Source organism: Hevea brasiliensis, chromosome 1 (genome assembly GCF_030052815.1).
Source record: "Hevea brasiliensis isolate MT/VB/25A 57/8 chromosome 1, ASM3005281v1, whole genome shotgun sequence".
Classification (NCBI taxonomy): Eukaryota; Viridiplantae; Streptophyta; class Magnoliopsida; order Malpighiales; family Euphorbiaceae; genus Hevea; species Hevea brasiliensis.
The window spans coordinates 63,831,632-63,839,490 of NC_079493.1; the positions used below are offsets into that span (position 1 = coordinate 63,831,632).

General features: G+C 34.6%; 1 non-coding gene across 1 annotated transcript; it reads left to right on the forward strand.

Annotated features, from left to right (window-relative positions):
* Positions 1-4,815: 4,815 nt before the first annotated feature.
* On the forward strand, positions 4,816-4,922 carry LOC131169664 (small nucleolar RNA R71). The gene has a single exon (XR_009140557.1). It is a non-coding gene; the product is annotated as a small nucleolar RNA R71 (small nucleolar RNA).
* The last annotated feature ends 2,937 nt before the right edge of the window (positions 4,923-7,859 follow it).

Below are 7,859 nucleotides of genomic sequence, written 5' to 3' on the forward strand. Positions count from 1 at the left end.
GACCGAGTTATGGTCATTATACTATTGCTGGTCAAATGGTACCATTTTAGGTCAATTTTTGGTCAATTTGGTCAACTCTGGTTCGGCCAGTTTTTGGACCCGAACTTGTGCAAGTTGTTTGACTTGCTTATGGTCATTTCTGGGCTTTGGTGTCTTCATAAGACTTGTAGGTATGGGTCTTAACTATTCATGGTTAAAATTTCAGGTCAATTGGTCCTGGTTTGGGTGAGTTATGGCCTAAACACTCACTGCTGCCCAATTGGTCATTTTTCAGGTCCTAATTGCACCTAATCCGAATTGGTCATTTTTTTAGGTCACCTTGCAAGCAGAATTTTGGTATGGTTTCTCAATGAAAGTTGGCACATTTTGTGCCTAGTTTCACCTCAAATTGGTCTCATACCAATTGAGGTTACACATTTAAGGTTATAGGCTAAAATGTACACTGCCCTCACTATGCCTTTCACACCCCACTTCAAACACACATTTAACTTGCAAAGTTTACTTCCATACCCTACCAATCTGTTTTGGTACATTACCAAAAGCATTATCTACTTTACATTAACATTATTTTGGGCAGATTACCATTACCCTCAACACACCAAATATCATTCACAATTACAATTTCTAATTACCATTACAAACACACCTAACCATTACAAATTTTACATACACTTTACAATATCAATCTACATACATCTCATCAACCTTCTAGGTCAATATTCTGCCCACACTTCCTTCAATATATACCATTACTCAAGTGTCCCCACGCTGCGCAAACCATTCTTCAACATCAAAGTGCCATCCAATTTACCAATTCCCATCCAAGTGCATAAATCACCATATAAACATGAAATAATTCACTAGGTTACTAATTCATCATGATCAACACCATTTCTCATCAATTATATGCACAAATATCTCATCAAAAACGTGACTCATGGCTGTCCAAAATGAAAACAACAATAACCTTTCAAACTCAAAATTTTCCTTCACCAAACCAACACCCATAACATGAACATAAACTTTAACAAAGAAATTCTCAAAAATGCAAACTTACCTTTAATTGTAACTTGCTAAACCTTCACCAAACTTCTCAAAATTGGTATCAATATCTTCCTTGTGATGTGTAGACCATTTTTCATGAAGGAACCTAAGTATTTAGAGATGAAATGAAGGGAGAAGATGAAGCTCATGCAAAACGTCAATGGTGGGTTCCTTCACTCTTCAATTCGGCAAGTTGAATGCAAATGAGGAAGATGACTTATTCAGCTGCATTTTAAGTGTACACATGTCCCACTATGTATTTAATTAATCCCCTTAGTGGTCCACTTAGTCACTTAATCATATAATAAGCTAAATTCCCACTTATTCCATATTTAACCTTTAATTTCTACTATTTACTTTAGGTACCACCAAATTAATTTTTCATTTCATTTTTTTAAGTGTAATATTATTTATTTTTAATGGATATTTAGGTCAAAAGACACTTCGGGATGTCAAATGACCATAATGCCCCTGTTCGGGTGGCATTCTTGATTTTTCGGTAACATCGTATTTTGTCTATTTTTCGATTTCTCACTTTTCTTTGTACTAATTATTTAACTTTTCTTTAATCTTTCTAATGAGATTAATTCTTCTATAAGGTTCTATTTATGTCCTAAAAATGTTTTTCCAGGGTTCCCATGATCCAGGCAGATCAACGGTCCCATTTGTGACTTCGGTGCGGTCACCCATCGCTAGGTTTCCGGCTCGCTTAACTTGGTGACATTTCTTTGCTATTATTTTTCCTTTGTTTTTCTTGTATTTTCTTTTCTTGTATTTCATTATTTATGTCTCCTCTCTCATATCAAGGTGTGGTTCTAGGCATCCTAGCTGTCCGGACAACACTGGTCACTGGAGCAGTAGAACGCACTACCAAACTTAGGGGTGTTACAGGTTCTTTCCTGGTATTCTTTTCAACTGAAACACACTGTTTCACAGTGTTTTAGTATCATAACTTATCATAAATCCAAAAATAAATTCAAATTTACTTTTACCTAGGCGTTCTTTAAAATTTGTGTTTTAGGGTTACTTTCTCTATACTATTCAAGTCAATTTGTTGACTTTCTAATGCTTAATAATTATGGGAATTCCAATTTCTCCCACATACCATATTTTGGTCACTAAATTTGTTGGTTTTGGTTGTTTACTCAAATTTTAAGTCTTTTAGGCAAATTTGCAAATTTTCAGTTTTGATATCCTATGTTGCACTATTCTATTGGTCATATTGCTGTTAGAATTTGGCTAAGGTTTCTTCATAGAAATTGTTCCTTATTGTCTTAATTTATTATCCTTTTTGAATCAATCCAATTGGAGTTTTGTAACTCAAGTTATAGCCATTTGAACATGGCTAGACGGATTGGTCTAACCCAGATTTTCTGGGCACTAATTTGGTTCTGGCAGTTTTAGGTCACTAAATTTGGGTGGCTAAATGACTTCGTTAAGGGCATAATTTAGGTTTGTGTTCTCATGAAAGTTGTAGGGCTATGTCTCAACTATTTACTGGTAAAATTCTAGGTCATTTGGACCTGCCTAGCCCAAGTTATGGCCAAATGAACAAACACTGTTCATTTGGTCATTTTTGTACAGGTCAGTTTGCCTAATCCGGATTTGGCTAATTTGTTCACTAAGTTATGGTCACTTTCTAGGCATGATTCCAAAATGGAAAATGTGCCATTTTGTGTTAGTTTCATTCCCAATTGGCCTCACACAAATTGGGTTGGTAAATTTTCAGTTTTGATCCCTGAAAGGGACCTTGGTCATCTTTGCCGAAAATGACCACTTCCAATCCGAATTTCCATTCAATTCCAACACTTCCTACACATCACAATTGGTCATACATAACCATTTTTCAACTCAAGCAAGGTCAAACACATCATTTGGCTACTTCTCACATTTTTCTCTCCCAAACCCTAAGTGCCAAAACCCTAATTTTCATAAAATTCAAATCTAATGCATTCTAAACACCTATTCATAGTCTACATACATATTTAACCTAAACAACCATTCAAATGCATCAAATTCACTCATTTCAAGCCCTAACCTACTGCTGGCCAAATTTCTATTTGGTCACCCAAGGATAGTTTTCTTTTAATTTTTAAGTATATTTCTAAGTTAATTGAACTAATAACATAAACATTTGACTAAAATATTCAAGTTTAGATTACTAACCTCACTTTGACTTCCAAATTTTCCAAATCTTCAATTCCTTCCTTTTCTTTGTCCTCCAATCTTCTTTTCTACTTGAGTTAGCAAGGTTTTATGAAGAAATTTGAGAGAAATTAGAGGTATGTGCATGAAAATCAAGCTTGAAACCAAGCTATAATGGAGTTTTTCAATGGTGAATTTGGGAGAGAGGAGTCAGCCAAGCTAATGGAAAAGACAAAAATAATGTTTTTCTTTTCTTTTTTATGTATTTTAAAGTCTTAATTAATACACAATTATCCTATAGTTTCAATTTTTAATTATTAAGTTTATTGCATCATGCATGATGTCATGCATGATATAAGTAACTTTTTTCTTCAAATTTTTCTTTTTCCTCAACTTTTTTCTCATTTATTTTTTCTTAGTTCTTTAATTTAATTCTTAATCCCAAAATTTTCTTTTCTCTGATTTTATTGGACAGTTAGGCCAGGAGTCAGCTCTAGGGGTGAATTGACAACATTGCCCCTCGCCGTTTGATCTGGTTTGCAATTAATTCAATATTTCTTCCGGATTCCTGACCTAATTATTTAACCTGCTTAACAATTTTTTTTCATGATTTTCTCTTTTCCACTTGTTCACAATAGTCATAAGGACCGTAACGTCACATTTTACGGTTCGAAATTTGAGTTTAAATCGACCTCGCAGTCCTTCCCGAGAAGGTCACCCATCGCTGTTACTCTCGGCTCATTTAACTTATTGTATTCTATTTTTCTTATTTATACTTAACTAATTGACAATTACTAATTATTTATGTTTAGGGCTTATCTAGTTATCTTAAATATGGTTCTAATCCCCTTAATTATCCGAGCCGACACTGATCACCAGAGTAGTGAAATATACTAGGCTATGCAAATAGGGGTATTACATATTGTTGGTGGCTAGTTGGTCCATTATGGAAGCTAACAATTTTATCATTTCATTCTACTATTGTTAGGCTGCTAAAAAGCCTTCCATCATGGATTCCATAGTTAACTGTGGTTCAAGTTGTTAGGGTTGAGGAGGTCATGGCAGCTGTGCAAGGTTTTGCCCTCTATTATAAAAACTTGTGGGTGCCAGTGGTTTGTATCCTTGCTGCTTGTTCATGGGTTGATTTTGTGAGTTGGACCATGAGAAATTAGGGTGGTTTCTCCATCCAAGGTTGTAAGTGTTTGAATATAGATTGTTGAGCTACCTTTGGTTGAACTTTCCTCCGTTATTCATATAGTTTAGCTGTTCTATAAAGGGTTCATTGAAGTTATTGCATTCTGAAGTCATACACCCTCCTCCACAGCTATTGCAATGTTGATTGCTCATCCCTATAGCATTGGCTTGCATTCTGTCAAGCCTTTTAGTGAGTTTGTCAAATTGAGCATTTATCATGCTTAGGGCATTCAATTCCAGGATCCCTAGTGGTTTTCTTGTATCTCCCCTTTTATTTGACCCCTCATAGTTGTGATAAGTGACCCTTTCTAGAAGTTCAAGGGCTTGTGCTACTGTTTTCTCCATCAGGTCTCCTTCCATAGCTGAATCTATTGTGCTCCTTGTAGAGGGCAATAACCCATTATAGAAATTCTGAACAGGAGCCAATCTTCTATGCCATGGTGTGGACATTCCCTTTGTAAGTCTTTATATCTCTCCCATGCATCATAAAGTGATTCACCTTCCTTTTGCCTAAAAGTGTTAAGTTCAACCCTCAATTTTGGAGTCTTCACAGGCGGGAAATACCTTGCTAGAAAAGCTTATGAAAGATCTTCCCAAGTGGTGAATGTTCTAATTGGTTGAGAGAGTAACCACTTCCTTGCTTTATCTTGAAGAGAGAATGGGAATGCTCTTAGTCTTATAGGTTGATCAGAGACTCCGTTCATTTTGAGTGTATCACATTATCACACCTTACCCTTCTGTAAGGCATAACATGACCCCGTAGTATACCTAATGAATTACCGACTCCATCCACCGATAACCCATTAAATACACTATAAGTGATTTTAAAACAATTTTCTTACTTTTTGAAAGTGGTGAGCTTTTATAGCAGGTATTAAAAACATACACTTAAAGTTTAAAGACTAGTTAAAGTTTTTGTCTATTTTTATTTTTACTTAAATTTAGAAAATTTTCGGCAGAGTACCGTCTATATTTGGGAAAAACAGTTCTTCAAACACCTGTAAAAACACTTCCAGTAATTCATTTCATCAAAATCAACCACTACCACAACACAAATCAACATCATTTCTCCCAACTCCATAATTCAAAACAATTCTCAATTCAATTGTCTTCAAAAATAATATTAAATAACTTAATTCATATTCTACTAAAGAAAAATTATTTTACATTTATTACAAAACTCAAAAATAAGTTTGAACATTACAATAATTTACATTTCATTACATACCAAAATAATATTATACGAGTTTTTGTATAACTGCTCAAATAATTTACACTCATATATTTACATGCATAATCAAAATCTAATATACAAGGGTATACCTATAATATACCCTAGGCTAGTCACAAGAAGTCTTCAAGGTGCAGCTACAGGAATCTCACTCAACTGCTCTATCTTTACTCTCACCTGCGATAGCATACAAAGCTATCGCTGAGTGGTGAACTCAGTGGTGCACAACTATAATTTAAAATATAATACAATATACATTGACAATAATTATACCAAAAATTTTGGAATCTCGAAATTTAACTAATTTACAAATGTCAAAATTTTCATTGCCAATAATAATAGTAACTTGTTAAAATAACCTTGATTAAAATTTTAATTTGTCAAATCACAACTGAACAATAAAAATAGTTCCTGCAATTATGGAAATAAATAATTATTTTAACAAAATCATTTATGCACAATCACATTTAAAATCACAATTTCTTATCAATCAAAATCCATTCTTTATCTCACCAACTTTGTAAGACTAATATGAAAGGGCCATCTTTGGGGGCGATTCTAACTCCCTATGGTCGGGGAGGTCGAATCGGGATTCTAACTCCCTATGGTCAGGGAGGTCGAATCATCATGCACATTACTCACCACACTAATGAAACTTCTGATGGGCCATTAACAAAAACTTAGATCTAACCTCTAATAAGAGGAGAATCTATGCCTGTGCACATACCATGGTATTCAAAACAAAATAAAGCTAACTCCATTGTCTCCTCAACAAATGATATAGAGATAGGTAATAAACTAGTCAAGCATCTATAGTGAGATATAAAACCATATTATGCATTTTTTTGTCCTTTTTATGAGCATAAATCACAACACAATATTAACTCAAGATCAATTCCAATATTCTATAATTTTTTTATGCTCATCACAATCCAAAACAAAATTTTGTATTTTCTTCATGCAAATTGCCAATCACAATTCAAAACATAATTCCAACACAATTTTCCAAACATAATTTATCCAGTTCACAACAATTTATCCAAACATAAGCATCGGGGACCCACTTCTATCAAAATTCCCTCAAAAAGTCAGACCAGGTCAACACAGGTGGCTCAACTAGGCTGTAGGGGATGGTCGTCCACCATTCATATGCATCCCCTTGGAGAAGAGATACTGAATATTCAAATTTTAATTCTTCAGTACACTGCAGCTTTCTGAAAACCCTTTTCATTCTTTCTAACCACTGTTCTGCCTCCAGTGGATCCACAGTGCCCTTAAACTCGGTGGCCCCAAATTTCATCAATTTTTCATATTGCTGAGCTGAGGGCTATGGTTATGCTATAAGTGCTTGCATCTGAGCTTGGGGTGGCATATTTCCCGCCATTTGTTGGAAAAATGCAGTTGTTTGCTGTGCAAACTGAGTAGGAAACTGCGATGCTGGAATAGGAGCTGGAGTGGCTGACCCACTCATGTTCTGGAGTGCTGGGGCTTCCCCTTGAACCTCAGCCTCAACAGATTGTTCCATAGAATGATCTCCCTCTTCCATTCCATTTCCAAAAAAATTTCTATTTCCTGAGATCAAACGCAAGGAGGTTGACCTCCGTTATTGCATATTCATGATGTAAATATGTCATATGTATCAATTAAAGACACTTGAGCAGTTGTACTTATCAAAGAAATATTCACATAAATAGTCAAAATTTATTGCAAAACCATGCTCTGATACCACTAAAACATGTCACACCTTACCCCTCTGTAAGGCATAACATGATCCCGTAGAATGCCTAATGAACTACCGAACTTCACCTACCGATAATTCATTAAGTACACTACGAGGGATTTTAAAACCACTTTCTTACATTTTGGAAGTGGTGAGCATTTTGGTAGGAATTAAAACATTTACTTGAAGTTTCAAAATTAGTAAAAATTTTTGTCCATTTTATTTTTCCGCAAATTTTATAAAAATTTCGGCAAAGTGCCGTCTGTATTTTGAGAAAACAGTTCTTCAAAAACCTATGAAAAACACTTCCAATAAATTTTCCACAACTCCCAACCTCCAAATAATCTCAAGTCAATACAATGCAATTCCACAATCCAATCAAAGTTTATCATCTCAAAATATTTCATTCACATTGTATTCAAATTTAATTTACATATACAGGTCTTAATTTACAGAAAGAAAATCCAAAATAATATCATTATAATTTATTATACAACTGCTCATGTAACACCCTCCCGGTAACCA